General features: G+C 33.8%; 1 long non-coding RNA gene across 1 annotated transcript in view; it reads right to left on the bottom strand.

The window, feature by feature from the left end:
• Positions 1 to 1,071: 1,071 nt before the first annotated feature.
• LOC129963428 (uncharacterized) overlaps positions 1,072 to 18,494 on the bottom strand; it is a 125,198-nt gene continuing 107,775 nt past the window's right edge. The window contains exons 3-4 of the long non-coding RNA XR_008783974.1: positions 7,306 to 7,364; positions 1,072 to 1,853 (exon numbers count right to left, since the gene is read on the bottom strand). This is a non-coding gene — a long non-coding RNA (uncharacterized LOC129963428). The remainder of the gene's footprint in view (positions 1,854 to 7,305; positions 7,365 to 18,494) is intronic.

Raw genomic sequence — 18,494 nt, 5'->3', positions numbered from 1 at the left:
AAACTTACTACAGAATAAAACCTCCGAAAATTACAACTTTATGCTAATTTAAATAGCCTTGAAATTCTATTATTGCTAATGCAATTAATCCTCCCATTTGAATTGAGCGTAGCTACGAAGATCACGAAGAGCAGTAGAAAATGTATTCATCATTTAATGTGATATCTCTACATTTCTGACAAGATTTTATCATTATGTATACCCCGACCTACCCAGAGACAAAACTCACTCTATTTCAAAAAGTATTTGAACCCATGCGCAAATGCGTCGGAATAGTTATTGAAAAAGTCTACAGTTAAATCGTCAAACATAATGTAGTTTATTTGTAAAGTAATTGGCGTTTCGAAATGACAGAAAAATAAATATGTCTATTAAGTTGGTATTAATGTTGAAATTTTACAAAAAATATATTTTAAAGCACCCATATTTTTCATTACAATGAATGAATGTAATGTTTACAAAATGCTTTTTCATGAATTCAAGAATTTTAAATATATAAAAGTTTCAATAAATGAGACTTGAAATGTTGGATTTCAAATTTTTTTTTCCCAGATGGAAGAAAGATCAGAGTTCCACTCCAATATTTAACAACATAGCTGGAATGGAAATGGTTTTATTCATATTTAGATCATTAATACTAGTATAAAATAATTATATTTAATTTTTTTTTAAATATCTCCAAAAGAACTCTCTCAGTCGATTTTTACTAAACGTAGAATTTATTCACTTGTTTTAATGAATGGTTATGTATAAATCCATAGAACACTATATTACATTATATGTAGATTTTTGCTTTCAATTATTCCAACTCTAAAACGAATAGACATTCCAAATACATAAGTATATCAATCTAATATATAGATTGGTAAATATTGGTATATTCTCTCTCCCTATACTTACAAATTATACAAACGATTCAGAAAAGAGAAATGCGAAATACTTCCACATGAAAAAGACTTCCAATATCTTGAAACCAAACCTCGAAAAACAAGGTTATATTGCAAAAACTTTAGTTTACTAGAATTAATTGTCTTTAATATATTTGCCACATTAAATCACAAATCCACTGTACGTTTGAATTGGCAATATCTGAAGGCTGGCTCCAAACTATTCATGAAAGATAAAAATAAAAAAAATATGTTTACCCGGGAAGTCTAAAAAGCCATTGTCTTCTTCCGTATAAAATCTCATTACCTAAAATAAAAGACGTTGAAGCGCATGTTGTGCTTTGTTTAAGATCCTCTCTTTGTAAATAAATTGAAGAAAATGGGCGTAAATTTTTTAAAAGGGAAGATGTGGCGTTCAGTATTGGATTTTCAATACTTGGGTGGTGCGAACTTTTTCTTTTATTTTCAAAGGAAGTCTCGCCTAAAAGCAGAGTTAAAGAAAGCGGAAGCAACCTTTTGCAGCGCTAGTCGTGAGCGAAATTTTTCAGCACGAAAATTTGGTGGACTCAAAAATGCGTCAGTTTTCACTTTTCTCTAAGTCAAATCCATCAAAATTTCGAAAGAAAAATTGTAATTGATGACTTGAAATGTGTGAGATTTCTTCATAAATCCAACTACTGCCTTCTTCTAACAAAGTGATATAAAAATAAAAGAGATGCTGTCATGCAGAATCTTGCTAGTTCAAAGGAATGCAATGGAGATTGGTTTAGTTATATTGACGGACCGCGCAATTTTCAACCAGGGTCAGATGATGAAGACGATATCTGAGATGGCACTCCCTACCTACACTTCTGTGCAACATAAGCAGGAGAACATTGGCCACGACGAATTTAACACACACCAGACCCGCTTACAAGGCGGTTCTTTGATGAAATAGGATCCCGAAGCTGATATCTTACCACCAGGCTGCAACGCAAAAGAGATAAACAAAGTCAGAGTCACATGACAAGCATAAATATGCGCTTCAGTTATTATAATTGCACATTGCCTTACTCCATGCTATGACGTCTTTTTTCCCATCTGAAAAGTATGCAGTGGTAATAACAAAGGAATAAAATTCTTAGAGTACAATAGATATGATGAGCATTCTTGTTCCGCTTCATCGAAGACAAAAGGAATCTGTATTGAATTTTTAATGTCCTGTTCTTATTCTTTCTATATTTTCAATAATTATTCACATGTTAAATTTTGTATAGATATTATTTTTATTGCTTTTGGTTATCAAATTATAGAGAACAATAATAAAAATACTGATTCTTGCTATATGTATTTATTTCTCGTAAAAATTGCTTTGTTTGCAAATTGAATAAATGAGATATAAAAAAAGAACGACTTTTCAATAGTTAACTTAAAAATTACTTGCACTTTACAAAAAATATTTTAGGGTAGTTAAAAAAGGAAAAAAGGAATAATTATGTGATTTCGAAACTGATCTCATTCAGAGATTTGAATTATATTTTTTTGAAGTGAAAGAAGATAAATATTTCAGATTTACAATGGGAATCAAAAGCATACAACTGATATTCAGAGCAAATTGAAAAGGCGTATTTGACACACGAACATGAATCGACTCCGCGATGAGGCTTCATAGGCGTAAATAATAAAAAAAAAGAATTTAAATATCTTCATCAAATATCTTTATATCCCCTCTTTTGGTAAAAAATATGTGTCCGTCTAGACGATATGTTATTACTAACACATCTCAGATATGATTGTCACATATTAATTAGTATAAGTTGCAGTAAAAATATACTACGCCTTATCAGAGTGGTTAACTCTGATAAGGCGAACTAGAATAATCAGAATAATAACTAGAATAATCAGATCACAGCTCATTAGCCTTTACTACAATCTAGCATAAAAAAATATAAATAAAATATGAAGTTTCTGATCATATAACTGCAGAATGTTCAGGAACAGTCAAATTGAAACTAATTATTAAAACCAGATTGAAACCAATGATAATCTATTATCAAAAGAAGGCAGTGTCAAATATAGAATAAAAAGTGCTGAATAGAAGAACAGGAATAACTCAGTAGTATCTATATGCGCTCACGTAAGCATTTTCAAGGCCTAAATGGGCGGTTTACATAGTCAGGGCTTTCCAGATCTTACATAGTAAAAACTAATTGTTATTCATGCTCCTGCTCATTATTCGTATACATTATAGCCAAGATCTCTGAAAATGTTGTTCACTAAATCAACATAGCTTTCTTTTTTATGATAGCGCAAAAAGCTTTTAATTTTTTTTTCCTCTCACAATTTTAGAATTAATGAGATCAGGATCATTTATGACTAACTGATCACAAAAATTTCAGCTGTAAGATTTTCTGTTGTTATCCAGGTACATCTTTTGTCCTGCACGGGCAAATCGAGGGCTGTCCTGATCAAAATGTTTTCTAAACTGTTTCAATAGTTCACGCTTTTTATACTTTCTAATCAATACCGTTTGACCTGATACAGTGATATTGGGGATATCTGGGACGATTTCAAATTCCAATAGAATGTGAATTTGTTCGCAAATGAGACCCGATTCTGTCTCACAACAAGACTAGGTGATTAAAACAAAGACAGATTAGTTAACCATGTGGGTGAGTAAAATCCTAATCGCTTACTAGTTAGTTGTACCAGTCTACAAGCAGAAGTAAGTTTTCCATCATCTATACGGGAAAAGGTACTGAATTTATACAACCCCACGAAAGCTCAAAGAAATGCAGATTGATTGTTAAAATGACATGAAAAATAAATCCTTTCAGACTGAAAAGATGGTGAATGGTATGCGATCTGGAAACGTGATATTTCAGGCAAACAAATTTTTTTAAATTAATTTAGTATTCAAAACTTTTCCCCTTGAATATTAGATTTTGAACTTGAAGTCATTAATGTAACAAATAATTGGATATGACTACTTTACGTATAAATAATAATGTTCAAATTTGTGTGTTTTTTTGTTTAGCGTTTTTAAAACAATTTAAGAACTACACTGGTGTGCAAAACTAAAGCAACAGGTGTTTTTTTTTTTGGCCATAACTCCACGAGAAGTCATCTGAGAGACATGAAATTCAGAAATGAGAGACAGAATTTTGTACTTAAATGATGGCGAAAGCATAATTCCGTCAAAATGAATACAATGTATGGAATACAATGTATACAGTATGGAATCAAACAAAAAAAGGCTTTATTGAATTCATAGTACCGCTACACATGATTGCCTGTCCAAGAGGAAGAATAAAAAGAAGATGTTCCTTAGTATGGGACATGCCCTCTCCTTACTGGAATGGTTGCTTCGCACCGTCTCTCCATACTCAGTACCAGATTTTCCAGCAGTTCTTGATGTAAGAGTGTCCATTCCTCAATCAGCATCTGTTTCAGTTGTTGGGTGTTCAGTGGGGGATGCAATCGTGCCTCAAGACGTCTCCCTAATGCATCCCACACATGTTCTATGGGATTTAAATCAGGAGAGAATGCTGGCCAATCCATTCGAGTGATATCTTCACTTTACAGGAGCTTTTGAACATCAGCAGTCAGGTGTGACATTGCATTGTCATCCATAAAAATGAAGTCTGTTCCTGTAACACCTCGGAACAGATGCACATGGGGAAAGATCACCTCCTTACAATAGCGATCTCCAGTTACAGAACCTCTGTCGAAAACGTGCAGTTCAGTCTACCCGTTCAGCATAATGCCTCCCCGACGACAACCCCAGAACCACCCATCGGTCTCTTTCCATGCTGTTACTGGAATGAAATCGTGTCTCGACCGTTTTCTAAATCAATTGGCTCTGAAACGACTCTCAACCGTAAAGAGGACACAACTCCATTGATGAGATGTCCAGGTTTTGTACTCCTTACACCATTCTAAACGATGCCACCGATGGCCAGATTTCAAAGGGATGCAGCGTTCAGGACGGTGGGCGAATAGGCCACCTTTGTAAAGGCGTCTGGCCACAGTAAACCGCGACATTTGTCGCCCACTTGCTGTGCACAGTTGCTGAGCAGTGGCACTTTCTGACTGATATCGGACTAATTTCGCCTGCAGGAAGATGCATCGGTCATCTACTGTAGTTGTTTTCCTAGGGCGGCCACTATTAACCTTTCTAACAACTGTGCCTTTGGTTTAGAAGGCTTTCCAAGCGCGCGAAACGACACTTTAGTTGATTCCGAAATCTTCAGTAACACTGGTCAAAACTGCGCCCCAGCCATATTTCACGATAAAACTCACTTGCACTTGCAGCGAATGTCTTTAATTGCGGCTCCGTCCTTTCTTTATTTATAGTTTTGAGCTGCGCCCCCCGATAGTACGCGTTTTGCATACACTCACGTCGCGTATGATGTTTTGTTCCTGACATTTGCATACGCATCACCTTTCTACTGAATTGCTGTTCATAACCCCTTTTCTGCAATTTCATGGCTACCTGCTTAAAATTTACTTTGTTGCTTAAGTTTTGCACACCAGTGTATATAATTTTTACATATGTTGGCAAATTAAAAAAAAAATATTTAAAAGATAATAATGTATTTTGATAGTAAAACATATAATTTGTATAACTTCTTAATATGAAGAGAATGTTGCATAAAAATTGTATAAATGGATCTTTGACAATCCCACTTTGAACTTTCGAAAATGCAAGTGAAAACAATAAAATGGGCTAACATTTAATTTGAATCTCGGCTTTCTTTTCAGACTTCAAAAGCGATTTCCTATCATTTCGATGGGACAATTAGTAACTTGAGAAAGTTATGTCAAAATCTATCAGAAAAAAGCGAAGCTTTCTTCTTTTTTTTAAAAAAAATTTTGCATTGAAAATTTTGTTATGTGTTTGTTTCTTCTTTTCAAAATTTCTTTTATTATCATCAGTATACTTTTTGAAAAAAAAATGATCCCTTTGAAATATATAACTTGTGACGCCTATTCTAATCTAATTTTACAAATATGATTGTTAAATTTCACATTCAATTTTATTTCAGATCCAGAACTGGGTTTCGAAAAAATCAACAAACACTTTTTTTTTAACATTCTAAATATTTATTTTAATGTTGCTATGAAAGAGTTCCTCTGAATAATTTATAAGAAATTTAACTTAACAGCGGAAGTTTAAAAAAAGTATTTATTTTTTTAGTCTAGCCAGAATTTAATTTTTCCGAGGAAGTATTTGTTTTCCTCCGTCAAATTGTTTGGCATCTTTTATAATCTCTAAGATGTTTTTTAAGCATTGTGATGTGAAATGATAAAACATTATTTATCCATCAAATTTCGGTCTTGACATTTTTTAAAATGGTACTCTTTTGTAATGTAACAAAATAAAAATTCGAATTTTTTTTCAATAAAAGGCGCACCTTATAATAAATTGCGGAGGTTTTGAGAACATTTTATTTATAAGCAACTTTGTGCGAATTGATAAAGGATTTCATAATGTGAAGGCTGGGAATGACATTTGCAATGACACAATCTTTCACAATTATCACATATTCATCTTGTCTTGCCGAATAAAATACCGGACAACTAATTCTGTGAAATTTGTTTTTTTGTTGATGTTTCGAATGCGTCAGTGAAGAAACACTTCAAAACTTACAAACATTATGAAGGCTATTTGGCCATCGCATTTTGTTCGAAAGAATGTTCAGTGGAAACATATATTTATCTTAACCAAAGAAACATCACAAAATCTACTGTATTACTGAGATAATTTTAAAAAATCCAAATAAGCATCACCCATTTTATTCAGGTCCAAAAATTGTATAATAGTGAGATGGCTTTAAATGGGTCAATTTTGGAATTAGAGCAGGAAAATGAACCTTAATAGAAAAAGAGGGCGAGTTCCCCATCACTCATTCCTATAGCTTTTAATTAAAATTTTGTTTCCAAGAGAGCGTGTATTCTGTATTTAACTGGAATAAACACTTTACTGACAGAAGAACGCAATACTGAGCCTCTGGAAGCAAAACATTACAAGCTGCAAAACTGAATTCGCGCAAATTGCCGTAGTTGATAAAATAAAGTTTATCTCACATATGTGTAAGAAAGTTTATATAAATCTGCAAAGCGTGTTGTAATTGTAAATAATAAATTTTAATTCTTACTTAAATTTAAATATATTAATTAATTTAATGCTAGTTTTTTTTCTTTCTTTTTTCATGTCCGGACAATAAATATTTGTAAAATGGAAGCATTTCAGCATAGCATTAGAATTTTTACAAATTTCGGTTAACTGACATTAAATCGATACATATATTGCAGAAATGTAGCTGTTAAACAAAAATAAGATTTGAGAATTTGTTAATTATAATTTTAACTTTAAAATGCAGGCACTTCAACATTAGTGCCTTTGTTAAGAAAAAAGGAAGCATTCCATTCTTACCTCTTTGATGTCTTTCCCCTCCTCTGCTTCACCTCTTAATTGCACTTCTATGGATAAATCTGAAAATGAAACAAATGATTACTAAATGTTGCTTGCTTTGTGAGTACTGAAACACAAATTTAAATAATGAGTGTGTAATCAAATGATTATTTGAAAAACAAGAAATTAAATAGATACACACAGCAAAGTGTATGCAATTTAAAAGGCACAAGAGAGTCCCTTGCTATTAATACAACTGATCTGATTGTAAATAAAATGCATTTTTGATATATAAAACAAGACTAGAATAAGAAAATTGTGACAATTACATGATGAGAAGCGAGCTCATCATTTTTTTAAATAGAATTAGTTTGTTACCCAATAAAATAGCGATTAGAATTCCTTAGAATAGTTATAGAATATTTTAAAATTAATTAGTAGTTAGATTGTTTGGAAATTAAAACTTTGAATCTCTGAAATGTTAATGAAAATCGGGGAAAAAAGGCATTAATCGGACATAAATTATCCTTTTAATCAATGTATTTAAATGATGGTCCTTTTTCTCTGTAAGAAATACATTGTTCAAGTCGAAGGACGAGAAAGCAAAACGCAGTACTCAAATCACTGCTCCTTTTTTTTCTTAGCATGTGATTATGACTTCAGATATGACAGCATTTATGGTCAGAAAGGCGTATATTTCTGGTTTCGCGAAATCAACAGGAGGCACGTCAATAAAAGCGTAGTTCATATTCTCGTCGCTTTTCCGACATCTCTGTCCGAATTTTTTTTCTCTGCTAAAAGTATCATTTCTACAACATATTCAATTTCTTTCACTACATGATTAATTACTGCTATGTTAAGTTTAACAGCACATCACATCTCCGTTTCTAAAATATCATTAAATTCCTATCTGGTTAGTCTAAATGCGGATGTACATTATCACAAAAGTAGAAAATTATTGCACATCAATCAATTTCAAAAAGATACACAAATGTCGAAAAAAAATCTCATTATATATAAAACTGACAATAATGGGAAAAATAAAAATGGGCATAACTTTCAGTATACCAATACAGAATGAATAACTTGGATATGTTCAATGTGAATGAGAACTTGGAGTATTACATAATCTCATTCACAAAATAAACTGAGAAATGTTGCATTATGTAATGCATTCAAAGGCTAGGGAGAAAGAATTGCATGAAATCGAGACACTAAGGAAGGATTAAGGATTCACTATTCACTATTTTAGCAAAATTTTAAAAAATGCAATACAAATCGATGTGTTGTGATTTATGGCACTTTACAAGCCCGCTGACAGCTATCTATCAGCGATTTAAACCGAGTGAGCTTCTCTTGTTTTTTCAGTAGCGCCAACTAGGATCAAGAGTACGACTTAGCTACTTCATACGTCACACGCGCTTGCACATCCCTTTTTCACAGGGGGGGGGGAATACATTCAGACACCTCACAGATAGAACACAAAAGAAAAACCATGCCCAAACTGGGGACGCGCAGATCTCGGGGAAGACGCGTTACACCTATGCCAGGACGCTGGCCATACAAATTCATATAATAAAAAAAGACATATACTTAAAAAATATATTATGAAAATTCAATACATTTATTTTATTTGTTCTTTAAAAGAATTCTTGAACCGTAACACTGAACAGGGGTTCAATGTCTCTTTTTAATATGAATATGAATACAGTTATATATATATATATATATATATATATATATATATATATATATATATATATTACTATATAATATGAATATGAATACAGTTTAACAACTTCACAAACAAGATTTTCGAGAAAATATTCAAAACACGAATGCAAAAAATGCAATTTTAGGTTCATGTTACAACTTAATTCTTCAAAGATTTGCAGTATTATTTTCCGCTCTCATATTATAGTTTAGGGATCTGCACATCTGAAATGATATTTGAAACTAATCCATAATAGTTTCCAGGATAATTTAATATTTTCCTTAATTTTTTCAATCCTTCATTAACTGTTGTTTTTCTGTGTCAATGCATGCACCTTTTTTTTTAATTATTAATTTACGTTCCGATAAACAGGGAAAAAAGAAAATTAAATGCCGAAAGCAGCATTTTCCCCTAAAGCTTTTACAATTTGTTTCATCAATCAGAATGTGCAAATGGGGCAAGAGGGCTTATTTTGTATTCGCGAATGGCTGCAGATCCATATCCTTTGATGTTGGATTTAAAGTTTTACGTAGAGATTATTCTTTCATTACATTGTATTGATTTGTAGATATTTAATGACACTCACATAGAAAACAAGGCATTTTTGTAGAGCAATCTAATCTAATGACACTGGTAAAGTGTCATCCCCCCCCAAAAAAAATTGGCCGATAAATATTTTGATGTCCTTTCTTGATGAAAGAAAGGGATCAGAATTTTATAAGATTCTTTTAAAATTAAAAAAATGAGCGACAAGAATTGAAGCAAGAACGTTACTATCATGCAATAAGGCACATTTTACACTTCTTCATAAAAATCAATAAATATCATCAATGGAGGAAGAGAAAGAAATTCAGACAAGACTAGGACTATCTCTAGAGTATATAGTGATTTGCCTCTAGAAAAAGATACCGTAAACTCTTTTTTCTGTTTTTTATACGAAGAAATTCCGATATAAAGAAGCTTTTAAACCCTCATCAATGTTCTTTCTTGGCATATTTAAATCGTGAATTAAATTATTGAATTTACTCAAATGTTAATTTTTGTTCTTTAATACTCTGTGTCTCTTCCAGAGAAGCAATACAGCTTCCTATTCATCCTTGGCATTTGGTTTAGACACTCATTTTATATTCTGATAGCAACTTGTTTTATTCAATATGCACTCATTTTATTAAATAACCCTTCCTGTCTCTTGATTTGTAAAAAAACCTGCATGTCATTTTTACGACCATTCCTCTTAATGATGTAATACAAGACATCTGACATTTTGCAAATGCCGGATGCCTGTTGACTTGTGCAATTTGTGCAAAATGTCCATTAAATTAGGCGCACGGAAATAAATGTATTAATAGTGGCGCATAAGTATAAATAGAAACAATATTTATATTTAATATGCATGAGAAAAAGGTAAAAAAAAATATCCAGCTATTTTTGGATGTTTTTTTTTTCATGCATGTGCAATGGAAAATTATATATTCACTAGACAAATTTATGACATGATTTGCAATTTTCGTTCTCGACATTATATCTATAAAAACACATCCATGTCTTGTTTGTGCTGCTAAGTTATTTTCTCATCCAAATTGATATGCAGTGATTTATCATGTGACACTTTGAGAAATCAGTCCCCTCAGGGGCTCACCTACTATAGGTGAGTACGGGTGTCCCAATCCCGAGGTTCCCAGGGATCTTTACTCCCTTTATGTTTACTCTCCACTACGCCTTCTGCTGTCTCCTTTTTTTTTCTTTCCCTCGTGGGTAGGCGAGGGAGCTCTCCATGAGAAGCTGTCACCGCTCTGTTTGCTTCCTGCTTCTCATGGACAGCATATACCCCCACGTGTTTGCCGTGCGTGGCGACCCATTAGACGGGTGGTACATTTCGGTCTCCGGTATCAATCGGCCGGTATCCCAGGCATTTCACTGGGCTGATCAAGGGGATCAAGCGAAGGGGTCACTCCTTGGGCTTGGCGTTAAGGGTGGTCACTGTCCCCGGGGGTGACTCCCAGCGTATAGGTTTCGATCAGCACCATGGTAAGCGCTGAGGCTGGGGTGAGCCAGACCCGGTGGCTGCCATCCCTTGTTGGGCTCCGTGGTGGGCGGTGCCGTCGAGCCCGAATCATTCGCCATACCGCATGGGTCTTTCTACTAATCAACAAAGTAATGCTTTTTTAAAAAATTTTGTAATTTTTTCTGAAAACAATAACTTGAAGAACATTTCTCCCATTTTAATCCATAAAAGTATCTCTGCCCTTGTCGGAGAGGTAAAATCAATTAAAAAACAGAACAGCGGAAAACTTTTAATAGAAGTGATGAATATAAAACAATCAGAAAATATATTGAAACTAGAAAAAATAGGGAACATAGATGTCAAAGTTGCTCCACATCGTACACTCAATCATTCCAGAGGCGTAATTTCCGAAAGCGAATTTCAAAAAGATCTGGAAGAAGATATACTAGAATGTCTGAAAAGCCAAAAAGTCATAGCAGTCCGCCGAATTACAATCAAACGAAATGTTCTGAACCTCCCAACAAAACATCTCATTCTTACATTTGACACTCCTATACTGCCAAAATCCGTTAAAATAGCTTATATAAACTGCCCGGTTAAACACTTTATACCTAATCCACTGCGCTGCTTTAAATGCCAAAAGTTTGGCCACACAATAACAGCTTGTCGGGGAAAACAAATTTGTGCTCGGTGCTCTAGTTCAGATCACGAAAGCAACATCTGCAGTTCTACAGAAACAAAATGCTATAACTGCGATGGTGATCATCCATCGTATTCCAGATCATGCCCACATTATAAATTAGAAAAGGAAATTCTGACAGTTAAAATAACAAAAAATCTCTCTTTCCCAGAAGCTCGAAAAATAGTCATCGACAGAACACCAAAACCAAACCTCTCTTATGCATCTGCACTAAATCCATCAGTACCCCCATCACAACAAACATCTGCCATAAATAATCTTAAAACAACTACAGCAGCAAATACTCCTGTGAATAATGAATTAATAACAATTAAAAAAAGTGACTGGCTTGAACTTCTTGCAATTAAAAAGTATTGGGAGAATACTTCATCATCCTCCGCCGTATCGCAGGCAACTACCAATTCAACTCCTTTACCAGAAATTCAACCAAATCCACCTTATCCCACCATTACCAGTGAGGAGCAAGCAAATGCATCTGCAATTCCTACAAACAATTTATTAGATATAAAGACGGCACCAAATAAGTCTCCAAATAATCCCAATATATCCTTAACAAAGGACAATTCATCCCCTGTAAAGAATAATACAAAAAGTGCTCGGGAAAATAAAAAATTGATGAAGAAGTCAAATGATAAAGAGAAACTGAAAGAATCTAAATCTAGCAAACGTGTTCGCTTATTAGCAAATAAAAGAGATCAAAATATTTTAAATACTTCTGCAAATCGATCACCTACCCGACAAGATTTTTTAAAAGATTCACGAAAGAAAAACTTTAATGATGATGGCGAAGATAGTGATTCCCTTTTTAAAGTTCACCCATCTGAAAATGAAATGTCCACCAGTGAGGCTGGTGACTTCTAGCTCCCTTTGTTATCTTCTTCTTCAGACAGTCTCTCCTTTTTCTGTTTTTTTTGGTTTGTAATTAATGGCTGCATTTATTTCCTGGAATTGTAGAGGGTTTATGAATAAGTCTTCAGAACTTAGAGACCTCATTTATAAATATCAACCAACCTGTATTGCACTACAAGAGACGTATCTTAAAACAGATAAAAATAATATTCCTAATTACCAAATTTTTAGTAAGCACCATCGGCAAAATAGAGCGTCTGGTGGCGTTGCAATTCTTACAGCGAGTAATATCCCAACCATACCTTTGATTCTGAACACTAATCTTCAAGCAGTGGCAATCCGCGTTCATGTGCAATCTTTGATCACCATTTGCAGTCTCTACTTGCCTCCCAATGAAACAGTTAAGCAAACAGATCTGAATAACTTAATTTCCCAACTACCATCTCCGTTCATTATTTTGGGAGACTTTAACGGTCACAACACTTTATGGGGTAGCTGTAATTCAAACACACGAGGTCAAAAAATCGAACAACTGCTTGTTGACCATAATTTATGCCTTTTAAATACAGATGAAAAAACACATTTTCACTTACCAACGCGAACATTCCATTCAATTGATCTGGCAATTTGTTCCCCAGCACTCCTGCCTTTTCTAAATTTAACGGTTGACAATGATCTATATAATAGTGACCACTTTCCTTTACTTTTAACAGATAATAGACACAGTGTCACTGGTTCTTATCATCCTCCTAAATATGTTTTAAATGCAGCAGAATGGCAGAAATTCACCACTCTGGCTAATATTAATTCTCATATAATTAAATCTTCAACTATTGAGGAAGCATTGAAACATATTGTCAACACTATAATCGACGCAGCAGACAATTCTATCCCAAAAACGTCCGGTAGTAGAAGAAAACAAAACAAGCCCTGGTGGAATGCCGATTGCCAACAGGCATACAAAAAACAAAAAAAGGCCTGGAGTATTTTTCGAAGATATCCCACCACACAAAACTTTATCCATTTTAAAAAGACCAGAGCAGAATCCAGAAAAATACAACGACGCAGTCGAAGAATTTCTTGGCGAAACTTTGTCTCTAATATCACCTCTAAAATATCTAGCCGTTCTCTGTGGAATAAAGTAAAAAGAGCTTCAGGTGTTTCTCACACTAACGCCGTTTCTATTTTAGTACATAAAGGAAATACAATTTCATCCTTAAAAGATATTGCAAATTGCATTGCCTCAACTTTCGCGTATACTTATAACAGCCAAAATTACCCCTCCCAAATTTTGAATTACAAAAAGAATGCTGAAAAACAAGTGTTAAATTTAATTCTCGGTCTACGTTGCCCTACAACTGTGATCTAACGTTTCTGGAATTGCAATCATGTTTATCTAGTGTCCACAACTCTTCTCCAGGACCGGACAATATTAGCTACTCCATGATCAAACATTTAACAGTCGAGTCTCAAAAAGCATTATTACTTTTCTACAATCGTATCTGGCGCGAACACTACTTTCCTACTATTTGGCGAAACGCAATTATAATTCCTTTGTTGAAACCAGGAAAAGATCCTCAGAATCCATCAAACTATCGTCCCATTGCTTTAACCTGTTGCCTCTGTAAATTACTTGAGCGGATGATTAATCGTAGACTAATTTATTACCTGGAAAACAATAACATTCTTCATCCATCTCAGAGTGGATTTCGGAGGGGTCGTAGCACCACCGATAATCTTCTGGCCCTTGAAACAGACATCCGCCTCGCTTTTTTACAAAGAAAGCACTTAGTCGCCATATTTTTCGACATCGAAAAGGCATATGATCGGACCTGGCGATACGGGATTTTGAAAGATTTGCATGATCATGGACTAAGAGGAAACCTACCTATTTTTATAAGGAATTTTTTGAAACTCAGGAAATTTCAAGTTAAAGTGCAGTCCGAATTTTCAGACTTCTTCATCCAAGAGGAAGGTGTCCCTCAGGGCAGCGTTTTAAGTGTGACGCTTTTCATTTTAAAAATGAATAGTATTTTAAGACAACTATCGCCTACTGTGAAGGGCCATTTATACGTTGACGACCTCTACATTTCATGTACGGGGATAAATATGAATTTTATACAACGACAGTTGCAGATTGCAGTTAATGGTATCACACAATGGTGCAATAATAATGGTTTTAATATTTCTACATCAAAAACTGCGGGTGTTCACTTTTGCCGTAAAAGAAATTTACACTCTAACCCAGAAATCAAATTAAATGAGGAAATCATTCCATTTTTGGACGAGATCCGGTTCTTGGGTATAATCTTTGACAAAAAGCTAACCTTTCTCCCTCATGTAAAATTATTAAGGAAAAAATGCGAAAAATCTTTGAATATCTTAAAAGTCTTATCATCTACAGCTTGGGGAGAGGATAGAGACTCTTTGATTAAAATATATAAAGCCACGGTGCCCTCTAAGTTGGATTACGGCAGCGAAATTTATGGATCTGCCAGAAAAAGTGTTTTAAAAAAACTGGACCCAGTTCATCACATAGCACTCAGACTTTGTTCCGGAGCATTTAGGACATCCCCTGTGAAAAGCCTTTATATCGAATGTTACGAACCTTCCCTTGATGTAAGAAGACGAATGCTGACTTTAAAGTATTATTTTAGAATTCAGTCATACATAAAACATCCATTCTATGATTTTAAACTTCGCCCTTACTTAGTTAGACTGCAAGAGGCTAGAAAGTCGTCCGCACCAGTATTTTTTACAAGAGTCCAGAACTTCCTTTCAGAAAACGTACTTAACCTACAAGTTACTCCACAGCTGGTAAATGACTTTCCACCTTGGAAAAATCTTAATATGCAAATTTTAAACCCATTCAACACTTTTAACAAATCTGAGACAACAGAAGTTATATATCAGGAAATTTTCCTTGAACACAGACAGCAATACAAAGACTTTCTTCCAATTTATACCGATGGGTCAAAATCATCTAATCATGTCTCTTTCGCTGTTGTCTTACCAGATACAGTCATTTCTTTTACACTTCATTCCTTTTGTTCAATTTTTACGGCAGAAATAACTGCGGTTTTATATGCATTAGAAGAAATTTCAGAGAGACAGGCAAAAAAGTTTATTATTTATACCGACTCTCTAGGTGTGTTACAATCGCTAAAATCATTTTATCTTCGTCGTCATAATCATCCTTTGGTTTTCAAAATTCTAGATATTTTTAACAAGCTGACTTCCCGGGATTTTATTATTTTATTCTGTTGGGTACCCTCTCATGTAGGAATTCTGGGCAATGAGGAGGCAGACAAGGCTGCTAAATTGGCAAGTATTCCAGCGTTCACATCTATTCCTGTAAGCGACATAAATAAGCACACTAAAAGGCTTCTTTATTCCAAATGGCAAGCTCAATGGGACCTTGAGACTAACAATAAACTACATACTATTAAACCTCATGTACAACAGTGGCCTTCATTACCTAATCGAAAGGCAGACACAGTATTAACCCGTTTACGTATTGGACATACGAGATTCACCCATCGCCACTTGTTACTAGGTGAACAACCACCTCTATGTTCCCAGTGTGACCGTCAAATGTCTGTCCAACATATATTGTCAGAATGTCCAAATTTCAATGCTCAACGTTTGCACTTCTTTCAAAATACGAACACTCCATTACCTTTCTTACTTGGTAAGACGCCACATGTTCAAATTTTTGCATTTTTGAAATCAATAGGTTTTTATCCACATATTTAAGTTTTCTTCATCTCTCTCAAAAGTTTTCATATTGTTTTTATAATTGAAATTATATATTTTATATTTTAATTCTGTAAAATACAGTTTGGCGCAGCATAGCCAAAATCATGGCTCTTGTGCCAATAAAATCCACAAATCCTGAAATCCTTGAGAAATCAGTCCCTCTACTAGACCGGCATTTCCGTAATGGTGAGTGGATATCAAAGACTATAATATTAGAAACAGAATGGTGCTCAGATTTTGTAATATTTATTAGATATAGTAAAATTATCTCAATAATAATGTCTATTTTGTAATATTTCTATTGTAAAACATAGTTTTGATATAAAAATGCGTTTTTATAAAGAACATCCACTAATTCAAGAAAAAAATAATTAAAATTATTATTATTATTGTAAAAATTATTGTTACTTTATTATTATTTTTGAACTCGAGACTGTCTAAAAAATAAACATTCTCAGAATCCACAGATAAAAGATACGACGTTTTCACGATTCTTTTTGAGAATGCATCATAAATGAGGGAGGGGGGGGGGGTTAAAACTCATGTTTCTTATATACGTCGATGCCAATTCATCATTTTGAAATAGTAACTATTTCTTTTCCCCGACGTGATCCAATATTAAAATCTGATCCATGATTTTGGTGTCCTAAAACTTGTATTTTTGAGATCTTTGCTAATATAAACATCAGGAGATTAATCGGCAGGCAATCACTCTTCGCCCGAATTTGGTCCAGATTTGATAAAAAATCTATAAATCTGATGAATTTTATATAGTTTATAGATGAAAATGAGAAAAAATTCATCTATTTAGGCAATTGCTTTCTATTTATCGTTTCCACGTGCACCCAGGTACAGAGGCAGATTTCTCATTAGCAGATAATGTTGAAATTTTGACAGAAATTTACAATTTTGGTATCATAGCTACATTCAAAATAACATTCGACATCGTTGCATTTGTCAAACGTCGTTAACAAGCACCGACAATTCTTAATACATGCATCACGTTCAAAAACGTGGAGATCGACCAGAATCTTGAGATGACGATGCATTTTTCGTGTATGCACGATATAGTAGCAATTGAACCACTGCTGTCTAGATAGTGAATTATAATAAATTCCATTTTTAGTTTTTTATTTACTTTTCTCAAATGAATGTAATTAAGAGGATCCCATCTGACGGTTTCTGTAACTGCCATTCAAGCCTCTACAACCAACTTTTTTACAAAGTGGAACTCTGTCGAATCATCTGAGGGCTTTAGTGGAAATCATCTAATGAGAACGGGAAACAAATTAAAAGGATCTTGCTTAGATTTTGTTGCCCACCCCTGGTGCTTGTTTTTCCGATACTGAAAAGCTTTCATCCTGAGCAAAAAGCGATAAAAAGGATTTCGCAGAAATGGAGGGAGATTTCTTGTTCATTAACGGCCAGGAAGTGTCGGTGGATTTACATAACAACGAGCTTTGTCTTTTAGCGAAATGGATAATGGCGAAATCATTCGTCACAGCCTCGAAGTTTTTCTTTTCAGAAATCGGATTTTTATTAGATGCATCTATACATCAGGATATGGTATACTTTGTCACCTGGAATGCATAGATTGAAGAGTTGGGTTCTTTTTTTTTTTTCAAATAATAGTCAAAATATAAAATAATAATAGTCTGTTTATAATAAACTTCTGCTTTTTAACTATTAATTGTGGAATGCAAGTGAAGATGAAAGTGTATTTTTGTAAAATCGTAAAACATAAAAATGCCTATTGTTTGAAAGAAAATTTATATATTCAGTATTATTTACATATTTGCCTTGAAATTGCCTTGGTTATTGAATTGAAGAATTCGTATCACATTTTACTTGTGATGGAAAACATTATTGGAAAATATGCATCTGACTGTAGCATATCCTAGTTCTAGGTTGACAAAAAATGGACGATTTTGCGTATTTAAACTCGTGTTTATATAACTTTTCAGAAATTTTCCATAGAAAATAAGTTTTAATCATTCTGAATTTGGAATTTTGTTTCAGATGAATCGAAGTCAAAAGGGAATATTGTTCCCATGAAAAACAGAATAATAATATTGTATTGAGTGTGGAGTAATATAATTTTATTTTTAAAAAAGCCAAAAGTGGAATGAGAAACAAGAATCTTTCGTGATGTAGGGTAAAAAATATCTGAAAACTTTTCCCAC

The sequence above is a fragment of the Argiope bruennichi genome, chromosome 3 (assembly GCF_947563725.1).
Source record: "Argiope bruennichi chromosome 3, qqArgBrue1.1, whole genome shotgun sequence".
Taxonomy (NCBI): Eukaryota; Metazoa; Arthropoda; class Arachnida; order Araneae; family Araneidae; genus Argiope; species Argiope bruennichi.
The sequence above is the reverse complement of the archived record's forward strand: the minus strand, read 5'-3'. Positions and strand labels throughout refer to the sequence as shown.